Source organism: Dendrobates tinctorius, unplaced genomic scaffold (genome assembly GCF_039654945.1).
Source record: "Dendrobates tinctorius isolate UK_male_01 unplaced genomic scaffold, ASM3965494v1 ptg000016l, whole genome shotgun sequence".
Classification (NCBI taxonomy): Eukaryota; Metazoa; Chordata; class Amphibia; order Anura; family Dendrobatidae; genus Dendrobates; species Dendrobates tinctorius.
The window spans coordinates 11687749-11701356 of NW_027361684.1; the positions used below are offsets into that span (position 1 = coordinate 11687749).

Genomic DNA, 13608 nt, shown 5'->3' on the forward strand with positions numbered 1-13608 from the left:
CACGGTTCAGCAGTCAGTATCACACAGGAGAGGATTAGATACACGGCTCAGCAGGCAGTATCACAGAGGATAGGATTAGATACACGGCTCAGCAGTCAGTATCACACAGGAGAGGATTACATACAAGGTTCAGCAGTCAGTATCACACAGGAGAGGATTAGATACACGGTTCAGCAGTCAGTATCACACAGGAGAGGATTAGATACACGGCTCAGCAGACAGTATCACACAGGAAAGTATTAGATACACGGTCCAGCAGGCAGTATCACACAGGAGAGGATTAGATACACGGCTCAGCAGTCAGTATCACACAGGAGAGGATTAGATACACGGCTCAGCCGTCAGTATCACACAGGAGAGGATTAGATACACGGCTCAGCAGGCAGTATCACACAGGAGAGGATTAGATACACGGCTCAGCAGGCAGCATCACAGGAGACAGCATTACAGATATGCCCACACTGGTGAAACTTCCAGCCCCCCCCCCCCCCCAAATTATACACTAGACTATGGGCTGTATATGTCACTGTCCTCAGACAGCCATAAAAGCTCTCATAAAAGCAAAGTTGTCAGATTACGGGAGATCACTGGGGCTGTGTGTGAGTGAGGAGGCGGAGACAGAGCAGGAGGACAGTGGAGCTGGAGCAGGAAGCACGGTGCAGAAAGTGGAGCTCAGCAGATAGCACTGGGCTACAGTAAAATGGTGCCCAGCCACACCTACAGCAGTGAATGGTGCAGCCCACAGGGGCGTGCCCAGTTCTCAGCTAACGAGGCTGCATGGTGGGGTCGGGAGCCGACCGTAGTCTCCTATGTCCAGGGACGGCCATATTTGCAGACTGTACGAGTCCTCCACAGATCTGCAAATCAAGATGGCAGCGCCCAGTGGCTACATTAAAACATTATTACAAACAAACCATAAATCCTAGTTAGTACAACATTTGCTGAAACAACATGTTTTGTTACTTACTCTTTTTTTGCAAATTATATAAAATTGCGGCACCTTCCCTTTAAGGTGGTCATATAGTATATTTCTAAAGCTGTCAGCCAAGCAAAAGTCCTCATGAACACACATGCAAGCTCGGTTCGGCCAAGCATGCATGTACTTCTGATGGGGGAGCAGGGAATAAGCGCTGTAGTGGGAGTTTTCTTGCAAGAAAAAATTTTCAGGCAAAAAGTGAATTAACTGGATATAAAATTTTAGTCCAAACAATCGTTCTCCACATAAAATATTAAGGATTAGTAAAATAAGAGCTACTGTAAGTTTCTTACCACATAAACTAGTATTTAGGTTTTCAGTGGGTGTGATAGCACAATGCATCTCATCAAAAAGTTAATGGACTATAAAATGAGGTGGAAAATAATATATCGGATTGTATTAATATACAAACATAAAGGGGCTTAAAGAGAATGTTCGTAGTTTAAGCAGTCACTGTTCAATTAGTGTGTATGGAAGAAGTTATAGACGTGCTCATGCTTTAGTCATTCTAGACAGCCACTAACCAAGTGTTACATGATCACTCATCTATATTGCAATGGACGTTTGTTCTGCTGTAGCAGCCACATCAGAAGGAATGACTGGCTGCGCCTGTGATAGCAACTGATTGTGGAGGATAACAGAACATATAACCTTTTTACGTATTAAGCAACAGCATTGGGGATCATACCTCCTCCTCCTCTTGAGTTTCCACAGCAGGGCCATTATGGGCCTCCTGGAAAAGCAGCTTCTTCATTTTACGGTACTGTAGGTTATCCAACTCTCTGACTGCATCCTTTGTCCTCTGGATCAGGTCAATTAACACTGTTTCTGGTCGCTCACGCAAGACAAACATGTGCTGCAATATTATAAAGCATATTAAATCCATCAAGTAATGACCTCAAAATGGAAAGTTTATGCAACAATACACTAAAAGTAAACTAGATCAAAACTGACTGTACGTCAAATGTGTTAAATCTTTTATACTACTGAATTATCACCCAAGAGTCTCAGTTATTTCAAATATTACCAAAAACAAAAGTGCCTGGGACTCATACTCAAATTACAGTCATTTTCTGGGCCTTAAAGGGAAGGTGCCATCCCAAAAAAATTTTTTCAGCAATTGAAAAAATGTAAAGAATTAATGTATACATTTTCTTAAAAAATATTATCATTTGTTTTTAATTTTGTAAAATATGAAAAATAATTTTAAAAAGTTTGGCATTTCCACTTGTTAACACTAGGGGGAGCAGATACTGAAATTTGGCACAAAAACCTAGTGTACACAACTATCTCACATTATTGTCCTGCAGTAATTATGGGCGTACAGTGTCCATGATGTTTGATTTTGATATATGATCATGCCCTAAAATGAACACTGTATGGGCGGAATCTGCTGACATGGGTGTGGTGTCACTCCTCTCCTCCCCTTCTTGGTGTTTGCTAAGGAAAAAGAGAGGATGACATCTAGGAACACAGTGAGCAGCCATTTTGATGGGGCCTGCAAAATTACTGACTGTCTTTTCATGTAAAGTCTGGATCAGAACAGGTCACCAATCAGCAGAAATGTGTCCTGGATTTCTGTGGAGCAGACAAGCAGACGGCCCATCTATGTGTATAAAACACAGCGCTCTATGTACAATCCCTGGCACCGAACAGGGTGCCCCCCACAGACCAACACACTGCTCTCCTGAAATACTCTGTGCTGCTGTCACCCTGCTCCTTCCTCCATATATCAGGCCCCTGTCGCCTCGCTTTCACACATCGCCAAGACAGGATCTGAGGATAGGAATGGGTCTTCGGTCACCGAGGATGGCAGCCAGCAAGGATTCTGGGAGCAGGGTGACAGCAGCACAGAGTATTTCAGGACAGCAGTGTGCTGGTCTATGGGGGGCACACAGAGAGATATATGGTAGAGGGAGCAGAGTGACAGCAGCACACAGTATTTCAGGAGAGCAGTGCGCTGGTCTATGGGGAGCACAGAGGGAGATGTATGAGGGAGGAGCAGGTTGATAGCAGCACAGTATCTCAGGAGAGCAGTGCGCTGGTCTATGGGGGGCACAGAGGGAGATATATGGGGGAGGAGCAGGGAGACAGCAGCACAGAAATCCAGGAAACATTTCTGCTGATTGATGGCCTGTTCTGATCCAGACTTTGCATGCAAAGACCCCATTCCCCTCCTCAGATTCTGTCCTGGCGATGTGTGAAAGCGAGGCGACAGGCACAGTCCGGGGTGATGCTGGGAAGCAGGCTGGGGGGGAATGGAGCCATACAGTAATGATAAAAATGAGACCCCTCTCTTCAGCTGCCTCCCCTGACCAGTGTGCAGGTGCTCAGCCAGAACCACCCCAGAATGGGTCCCCTTTTAGCAGATCACAAATAATACCGCCATATAGATCATACACAATACCACCATGTAGATCACACATAAAACCAGCAGGGTGACAGCAGCAGAGTATTTCAGGAGAGCAGTATCACACAGGATAGGATTAGATACACGGCTCAGAAGTCAGTATCACACAGGAGAGGATTAGATACACGGTTCAGCAGTCAGTATCACACAGGAGAGGATTAGATACACGGTTCAGCAGTCAGTATCACACAGGAGAGGATTAGATACACGGTTCAGCAGTCAGTATCACACGGGAGAGGATTAGATACACGGTTCAGCAGTCAGTATCACACAGGAGAGGATTAGATACACGGCTCAGCAGACAGTATCACACAGGAGAGGATTAGATACACGGCTCAGCAGACAGTATCACACAGGAGAGGATTAGATACACGGTTCAGCAGTCAGTATCACACAGGAGAGGATTAGATACACGGCTCAGCAGTCAGTATCACACAGGAGAGGATTAGATACACGGCTCAGCAGTCAGTATCACACAGGAGAGAATTAGATACACGGTTCAGCAGTCAGTATCACACAGGAGAGGATTAGATACACGGTTCAGCAGTCAGTATCACACAGGAGAGTATTACATACACGGCTGAGCAGTCAGTATCACACAGGAGAGGATTAGATACACAGTTCAGCAGTCAGTATCACACAGGAGAGGATTAGATACACGGCTCAGCAGTCAGTATCACACAGGAGAGGATTAGATACACGGCTCAGCAGTCAGTATCACACAGGAGAGGATTAGATACACGGTTCAGCAGTCAGTATCACACAGGAGAGGATTAGATACACGGTTCAGCAGTCAGTATCACACAGGAGAGGATTAGATACACGGTTCAGCAGTCAGTATCACACAGGAGAGGATTACATACACGGTTCAGCAGTCAGTATCACACAGGAGAGGATTACATACACGGTTCAGCAGTCAGTATCACACAGGAGAGGATTACATACACGGCTCAGCAGTCAGTATCACACAGGAGAGGATTAGATACACGGTTCAGCAGTCAGTATCACACAGGAGAGGATTAGATACACGGTTCAGCAGTCAGTATCACACAGGAGAGGATTAGATACACGGCTCAGCAGACAGTATCACACAGGAGAGTATTAGATACACGGTCCAGCAGGCAGTATCACACAGGAGAGGATTAGATACACGGCTCAGCAGTCAGTATCACACAGGAGAGGATTAGATACACGGCTCAGCAGTCAGTATCACACAGGAGAGGATTAGATACACGGCTCAGCAGGCAGTATCACACAGGAGAGGATTAGATACACGGCTCAGCAGGCAATATCACACAGGAGAAGATTAGATACACGGCTCAGCAGTCAGTATCACACAGGAGAGGATTAGATACACGGTTCAGCAGTCAGTATCACACAGGAGAGGATTAGATACACGGCTCAGAAGTCAGTATCACACAGGAGAGGATTAGATACACGGTTCAGCAGTCAGTGTCACACAGGAGAGGATTAGATACACGGTTCAGCAGTCAGTATCACACAGGAGAGGATTAGATACACGGCTCAGCAGGCAGTATCACAGAGGATAGGATTAGATACACGGCTCAGCAGTCAGTATCACACAGGAGAGGATTACATACAAGGTTCAGCAGTCAGTATCACACAGGAGAGGATTAGATACACGGTTCAGCAGTCAGTATCACACAGGAGAGGATTAGATACACGGCTCAGCAGACAGTATCACACAGGAAAGTATTAGATACACGGTCCAGCAGGCAGTATCACACAGGAGAGGATTAGATACACGGCTCAGCAGTCAGTATCACACAGGAGAGGATTAGATACACGGCTCAGCCGTCAGTATCACACAGGAGAGGATTAGATACACGGCTCAGCAGGCAGTATCACACAGGAGAGGATTAGATACACGGCTCAGCAGGCAGCATCACAGGAGACAGCATTACAGATATGCCCACACTGGTGAAACTTCCAGCCCCCCCCCCCCCCCAAATTATACACTAGACTATGGGCTGTATATGTCACTGTCCTCAGACAGCCATAAAAGCTCTCATAAAAGCAAAGTTGTCAGATTACGGGAGATCACTGGGGCTGTGTGTGAGTGAGGAGGCGGAGACAGAGCAGGAGGACAGTGGAGCTGGAGCAGGAAGCACGGTGCAGAAAGTGGAGCTCAGCAGATAGCACTGGGCTACAGTAAAATGGTGCCCAGCCACACCTACAGCAGTGAATGGTGCAGCCCACAGGGGCGTGCCCAGTTCTCAGCTAACGAGGCTGCATGGTGGGGTCGGGAGCCGACCGTAGTCTCCTATGTCCAGGGACGGCCATATTTGCAGACTGTACGAGTCCTCCACAGATCTGCAAATCAAGATGGCAGCGCCCAGTGGCTACATTAAAACATTATTACAAACAAACCATAAATCCTAGTTAGTACAACATTTGCTGAAACAACATGTTTTGTTACTTACTCTTTTTTTGCAAATTATATAAAATTGCGGCACCTTCCCTTTAAGGTGGTCATATAGTATATTTCTAAAGCTGTCAGCCAAGCAAAAGTCCTCATGAACACACATGCAAGCTCGGTTCGGCCAAGCATGCATGTACTTCTGATGGGGGAGCAGGGAATAAGCGCTGTAGTGGGAGTTTTCTTGCAAGAAAAAATTTTCAGGCATTTTGAAGTCAACTGGATTGTGCGTGGCGATTGCTGGAATTCTTTTTAAGCTACAAGAAAAATAAGCACTCACCTTAAGCAGCTCTTCTGACGTGGGTCGATCTTGAGGGATTTTCTGGAGACATGAATCTACAAAGTTTCGAAAGTAGTCAGACCTGTGGAAGGAATAAGGAAACAGGTGGTCAGAGAGGTGGTTTCTAACATGTATTGGATTTAACAGTCATAAGTGTAGTTTACAAGTAAGGTAACCTCTGCATGTTTGAGCAAAAGTAATCTGCACCCCAGAGTGTAGAAAAGAGATTGACACGTATGCACTACACTGTATACCACACATTATGTGAAATGATAGGAGCTACAGAGCAAAAGGTGCCAGAACAGTATGGAGTGGAGACCTGAGAGTAATACATCAGATAACAAAAGGTAACCATTTCATAAATTGTGGCAATAAGAAGTACTACATTTAGGCTATGTGCCCACATAGCGTTTAAATCCGGACACTGAAAACCGGACTCCTTCCCAGAAATCGCGTTTTTTCAGCGCGATTTTACCGCGATTATGTTCGCGATTTTGCAACGATATTCAAGCACTTGCCAAGCGATTTGAAGCATTGCTTGGAAAGTGATTGACAGGTTGGTCACACTCGAACATAGTGTTTGACAAGTGTGACCAGGTTTTTACTATTGAGGCCGCCTATGCGGCCTCAATAGTAAAAGAAAGAATGTAAAAAATAATTAAAAATTAAAAAATCGGGGTATATTTACCTTCCGTCTTCCCGCACTGCCATCCCTGGCCTCAGCGCTCCCAGTAATGCCTTGCGAGACCAGTGATGACGTTGGTCTCGCGTTGCTATAGCGATCTCACGAGACCGCTAGTGTCACGCGAGACTACGTCATGACAGGACCTTGCCGCAAGGCATTACTGGGAACGCTGAGGCCCGGGATGGCAGCGCGGGACGTCGGAAGGTAAATATACCCGATTTTTTCTTTTTTTTACAGGGGTATGGTACCCAGGGCCTGGAGGACAGTCTCCTCTCCTCCACACCATGGGTACCAACCACACATGAGACGCTTAACTTCGCGCATAGTGGGCATAGCCACACGCGGGAAGTAAGCGGTTCCCATGCATTCCTATGGATGCGGAATCGCGGCAATTCTTTGCGACTTCGCACAAAAGAATGAACATGCTGCGATTTTTTCCGTGATGCGATTCCGCCACGGAAAAAGCGCAGCATTAGCATAGCATGTGCGGAACGCCATAGGAATGCATGGGGGGCGTTCTGTACAAGATTTTTAAACGCTTTTGAGCCGAAAACCGAGGCAAAAACGCTTAAAAACTGCATCGTGGGCACACAGCCTTACTTGTACTGGTGTCAGCATGTATTCGACATATACATATCTATATCTCAAAATAAAAACAGGTATGACCACCCTTTGCCTTCAAAACATCATGAATTCTTAAGTACACTTAGGCTACGCTCACACATCCATGTGACACGTCCTAGCGCTGTCCGTTCTTTTCTTATATGGCAACCTGACCCATAAAGTTTCACACGGTTATACACACTTCAGTTTTAAAAATGGGTCAGTGTCTCCGGTCCAGGAGGCTTCGAACATGTCTTCTGCTGATCAGATTTTGCAAATCCAAAGCTGCTCTTAAAGTTTACGTGGATCTGTGAGACAAGGATGAAACTAGCAAAACATACACTGTATTTCAGCGATTCATCCTATTTTACCTGATACATTGTTGAGTCTATGGAACAGAAAGAAAAAACAGCTTCAGACAGTATCTGCTTCAGAGAAAAAAGGGGATGAGAAAAAAAACAAAAAAAACAAACAACTAGGATGACGCATGAGAAGGGAAAAAAAAAATTGGTCCGTTTCTCTTAGATGGTAATACTCACATGAAGTGTGACATGTAGCTTTACACTAAATTTTTTAAGAAACTCAGCAGGCAGGTGGCTCCAAACTTTTTGTATACTTGTGCAAACCCTTCTGCTTCTTCATATTATCCCAGACATTCTGCATAATAATAATAAACTATTTCTATAGCGCTGACATATTCCACAGCACTTTACATTTCAGAGGGGACTTGTACAGACGATAGACATTACAGCATAACAATAATCACATAGATCATAACAGATACCAAGAGGAATGAGGGCCCTGCTCGCAAGCTTACAGTCTCTGAGGAAAAAGGGAGACACAAAAGGTGGGTGGTAACAGTTGCCCTGATTGTATGGACCAGCCATAATGTTAAGTGTGTATCAGTACAGACACAGAGGGCTAACGGATGCATAAAGCATGTGGGAACATGATGCGGGGAACGTGGTTATGGTAAAACTTTTGGCTGTGCCACACAGGGATAGTTAGGTTAATGTGTTGAGGCGGTAGGCCAATCTGAATAAAAGCGTTTTCAGGGCACGCTTAAAATTATGGGGATTGGGGACTAATCATATTGACCTGGAAAGTGCATTCCAAAGAATTGGTGCAGCACGTGTAAAGTCTTGGAGATGGGAGTGGGAGGTTCTGATTATTGAGGATGCTAACCTCAGGTCACCAGCAGAACGGAGGGTGCGGGTAGGGTGGTAGACTGAAACGAGGGAGGAGATGTAGGGTTGTGCTGAGCCATGGAGAGCTTTGTTGGTGAGGGTAACAAGTTTGTACTGGATTCTGGAGTGGATGGGTAGCCAGTGTAAGGACTGGAACAAGATAGAAGCATCAGTGTAATGATTGGCGAGGAATATGATCCTGGCTGCAGCATTCAAGACAGATTGGAGGGGGAAAGTTTGGTAAAAGGGAGACCGATCAGAAGAGAGTTACAATAGTCTGGACGAGAATGAAAAAGAGAAACAGTAAAGAGTTTTTGAGGAGTCAAAGGTAAGGAAAGATCGAATTCTAGAAATGTTTTTGAGATGCAGATAACAAGAACGAGCCAATGATCGGATGTGGGGGGCAAAGGAAAGCTCGGAGTCAAGTATGACCCCAAGACAGCGGGCATGTTGCTGGGGAGTAATAGTGGAACCACACACAGAAATGGCAGTGTCGGGTATAGGTACATCAGTAGAGGGAGGAAACACAAGGAGTTCAGTCTTTGACAGGTTCAGTTTCAGATATAATGAGGACATGATGTTAGACACAGCGTTTAGACAATCGCTGGTGTTTTCTAAAAAGGCAGGCGTGAGGTCAGGAGAGGAAGCGTATAATTGGGTGTCATCAGCATAGAGATGGTACTGGAAACCAAATCTACTGATTGTTTGACCAATAGGTGCATTATACAAAGAGAAGAGGAGGGGGCCTAGAACCGAGCCATGAGGAACCCCAACAGTAAGTGGAAGATGAGAGGAAGAGGAGCCAGCAAAATATACAGTAAAGGAGCGGTCAGAGAGATAGGAGGAAAACCAGGAGAGAACAGTGTCCCTGATGCCGATGGAGCGAAGAATAGTGAGGAGGAGCTGATGACCCACAGTGTCGAATGCTGCAGAGATCCAAGAGAATTAGCATGTAGTAGTGACCATTAGATTTAGCTGTTAGAAGATCATTAGAGACTTTAGTGAGGGCAGTTTCAGTAGAGTGTAAAAAGCGGAAACCGGATCGGAGAGGGTCGAGAAGAGAGTTATCAGAGAGATAGCGGATCAGAAGGGAGTGGACCAGGCGTTCCAGGAGTTTAGAGATGAAGGGAAGATTAGAGACAGGTCTATAGTTAGCGGCACAGTTTTGGTCGAGGGATGGTTTTTTAAGTAGTGGGTGTATGATGGCATGCTTAAATGAGGAGGGAAAGATACCAGAAGAGAGAGAGAGGTTAGTTATTTTAGTTAGGTGAGTGGTGACAGCAGGGGAAAGGGACTGGAGTAGATGTGACGGAAATGGGTCACTGGTGCAAGTGGTTGGGCGAGAAGATGCAAGGAGCCTGCTTACTACTTCTTCTGTGACATGATGTTGAGATCAGGGCTCCATGAGTACCATATCATTACTTCCAGGATTTTGTTCTCGTTTTAGGTCACCGGTCTTAAACCATTGGAAGACTAAGCAAAGTAACAAGAAACAGGGTAGTTCTACTGAATGAGCAAGGTCTCACCCAGAGAAAGACTTCAAACCACACTGGGGTTTCAGGGTGTGATGTTGAAGCTCTTTTAAAAAAGCAAAAAGGTTATGTTTAGGACAGTAGAGATAGGGAAGGTTACTGCAGCAGATGAGACACGTGATCTTTACTTCTTTTGAAAACGAGAAGATGTCAAGCACTGTCATCGGCTCATAACTGGCAGCATCCAGGGGGACCCAGCTACACCCATCTATTTCAAGTCTGGCTAGAATGTCTTCATGAAAAAATTGCAGACAAAAACCATCCAATTGACATGAAAACAAGATCAAGTGACTCAACTGTGCAAGAAAACATAAGAACTGGGGTATAGAAAATCTGCAGCTTATTTCTCTGCAATGAGGCAAAATGTGAAATTGGTTTGAAAGACCAGCTCACCCACGTCTGACCTCACCGCACCTCAGACTCGGATCCGGCCCTGCCCTGGCCGCACAGCAGCAATAAAAGAAGAAATGATCCAGCTGAAGTGCTCTGGTGATTTATTGAGTGCTGTTCAGACAACAGAACATTGTTTACGCGTTTCTGGCTAGACGCCCTTAGGCCGTGTTCACACACAGCGTTTTTTTAGCGGTTTTTACCGCGGTTTTCACTATAAAACTGCTATAAAACCGCTAAAAATAAGGTGCACAGTCATTTCTATGCATTTTGCACTTTTTGTGCACATTGATGCGTTTTTTACCGCGAAAAAACCGCATCGCGGTAAAAACCGCAGCATGCACATTAATTTTGCGTTTTTTTCCGCGGTTTAGGCTTCTTCCATGCTTTTAGAAACCGCTGCGGTAAAAAACGCATCAAAACCGCGCAAAAAACGCACAAAAACCGCCGCTGAAAAATAGGTGCGGTTTCTGGGAAGGGATTCAGGTTTTTGTGCAGAAATTTTCTGCAACGTGTGCACTTACCCTTAATCATAACAACATTCACTAGTTGTTATGATTAAGGGCGTCTAGCCAGAAACGCGTAAACAATGTTCTGTTGTCTGAACAGCACTCAATAAATCGGAGCACTTCAGCTGGATCATTTCTGCAAAATGTTTAATACTTGGCAGTAAGGCCAAGTTCACACGTAGCTTTTGTGTTTCCGTGGTGTTTTTAAACGCGCAATTGTGTCGCAAAAAAAAAGCATCCCATGCAATCCTATGGCATTTCGCACATGTGCTAATGCTGTATATATATTTTTCCGCGGCGGAACTGCATCGCGGAAAAATACGCAGCATGTTTGTGCAGAATCGCGGGGAAAATCAGCACACATAGCAATGCATTGTTCCGCTTACTTTGCATATGGCTGTGCCCACCATGCGAAAAGTAGCGGTACATTTGCGGATGGTAACCACGGTCTGGAGGAGAGGAGACTCTCCTCCAGGCCCTGGGTACTATATCCCTGTTAAAAAAAAAATGATAAAATGAAAAATCGTGTTATTCTCACCTTCCGGCGGTCCTCGCAGCGTCAGCAGGCCTCAGCGATGCTCCCGGCAACTCCCATTCACAGGCATGCCTTGCAACAATGACCTATGATGACGTTGCGAGATCGCGACGTCATCTAAGGTCATTGTCGCAAGGCATCCCTGGGAAAGGGACTAGCGGGAGCATCGCGATGAAGGGGAACACTGCGCGGGACGCCGGAAGGTGAGAAAAACACGATTTTTTTTTTTTTTTTTTTTTTTTTACTATTTTAAACTTTATATCTTTTTACTACTGATGCTGCATAGGCAGCCTCAATAGTAAAAAGTTGGTCACACTAGTCAAACACTATGTTTGATAAGTGTGACCAACCTGTCAATCAGTTTTCCAAGCGATGCTACAGATTGCTTGGAAAACGCTAGTATTCTGCAAGCTAATTACGCTTGCAAATCGCTAGTTTTTCCACAGAAAATACGCGGGAATTTAAAATGCGGATTTCTCGCATATTTCCTGCGGAATGGAATTCCGGAATTCCACACGTGTGCACATAGCCTAAAAGAAAGCATTCCACACGTGTGCACATAGCCTAAAAGAAAGCATTTTGTTCACCAAAAGCCTGAAGCGTGGTACAATAAATGAGCATCTGCATCAGTGAAGCATGGTTGAGGTGCCTTGCAAATGTGGGGCTGCATTTTTACAAATAGAGTTGGGGGAGTAATGGTATTCTCAATGCAAAGAAACACAGGCAGATCATTACCCATCAAGAAATTCCATAAGGAATCTAAATGGCTTCAAATTTATTCTCCAGCAGGACAACGACTACAAAAATACAGCCAAACGTCATCAAGAACTATCTTCAGAGTAAAAAGAACTAGGAGTCTTTGAAGTGAGGATCTGATCCCCACAGAGCCTGGTCTTATCGAATCTGTCTGGGAATACATGAAGTGACAGAAGGATTTGAGCAAGCCTACAAACACATATGATGGATGGTCAGTTCTCCAAGATGTTTAGAACAACCTCCCTGGCGAGATCACACAAAAACTGTGTGCAAACTGTACTTAGAAGAGTTCATGCTGCTTTGAAAATAAAGGGTGGTCACATCAAATATTGACATGATTAAGATTTCTCTATTGTATATTCACTTCAATTGATAAGCTTAACAGCGTATTCTTACTTGGTAGCATTTTTTCCCACACCTGCCTAAAGCTTTTGCACAGTGCTGTATAGAAATCACAATTTTAAGATGACATTCTTCTGACATCATGACAGCTCCGGGAAAAGGATAGTTTGCTGGCAGCACATGCATCATAGTTCAGTTGAGACTGTTACTGAGCATTAGTTACTAGGTGGTGGCCACTGTCAGGACCAAGAAAAATAAAATGCCACACATGTTCTTAGACCGAGGTTGCATAGAAGGTATTATATGTTCAGCCTAATTCTGGTTCCTGACAAGATTCCAGGAATGAACTGTGCAGTTTATAGCCGAGGACTTGGGATTTACACGGCTGTACTTGCAGAGCGCTAGTAAAACATTTAAAGAACCTTTCCCACATTTAAAGACCTGCCAATGTGATCAGTCACAGCCTAGACCACTGGGAGGTACACTTTTTTGCTGCAGATTTACAAATAGGTATTCTCATCTTAGTCATGTCTAGCTGAGACGCGAATAGCCGTATATTAGCGGTTGCTCTTTCGGTAACTAACAAGTCACTTCCACAGGAGTTCTGGAACTAACAAATCCGGCCAGCACTGGCGTCCCATTATATGCGGGTATTCTCATCTCCGCATACCAGCTGATGTAGGAAGACCCTATGAAAAGGATTTATAATGTACTAATTTTTGCACTGTGTTAGACAAAAAATAGAAAAATGTTTAAAAAAACAAAACCAAAATTATACCTAATGAATGTATCCATAGACAATCCATTCAACCGACTGAGGCCAATAGAGTGTCCCCATAGCTCCATCATGTATGAGCAAATTGTGCTTTCCTATACAGTGGGTAGGATTTGTATATACCTCCGACACTGATGAGAAAGGGCTCTGTTCAAATCTGAACTGTCTTTATTTATACATTTACTACT

General features: G+C 44.7%; 1 pseudogene; it reads right to left on the reverse strand.

Moving 5' to 3' along the window:
- The window catches only part of LOC141080337 (serine/threonine-protein kinase TAO1-B-like), a 94843-nt pseudogene that overhangs the window by 38954 nt on the left and 42281 nt on the right, over nt 1–13608 (reverse strand).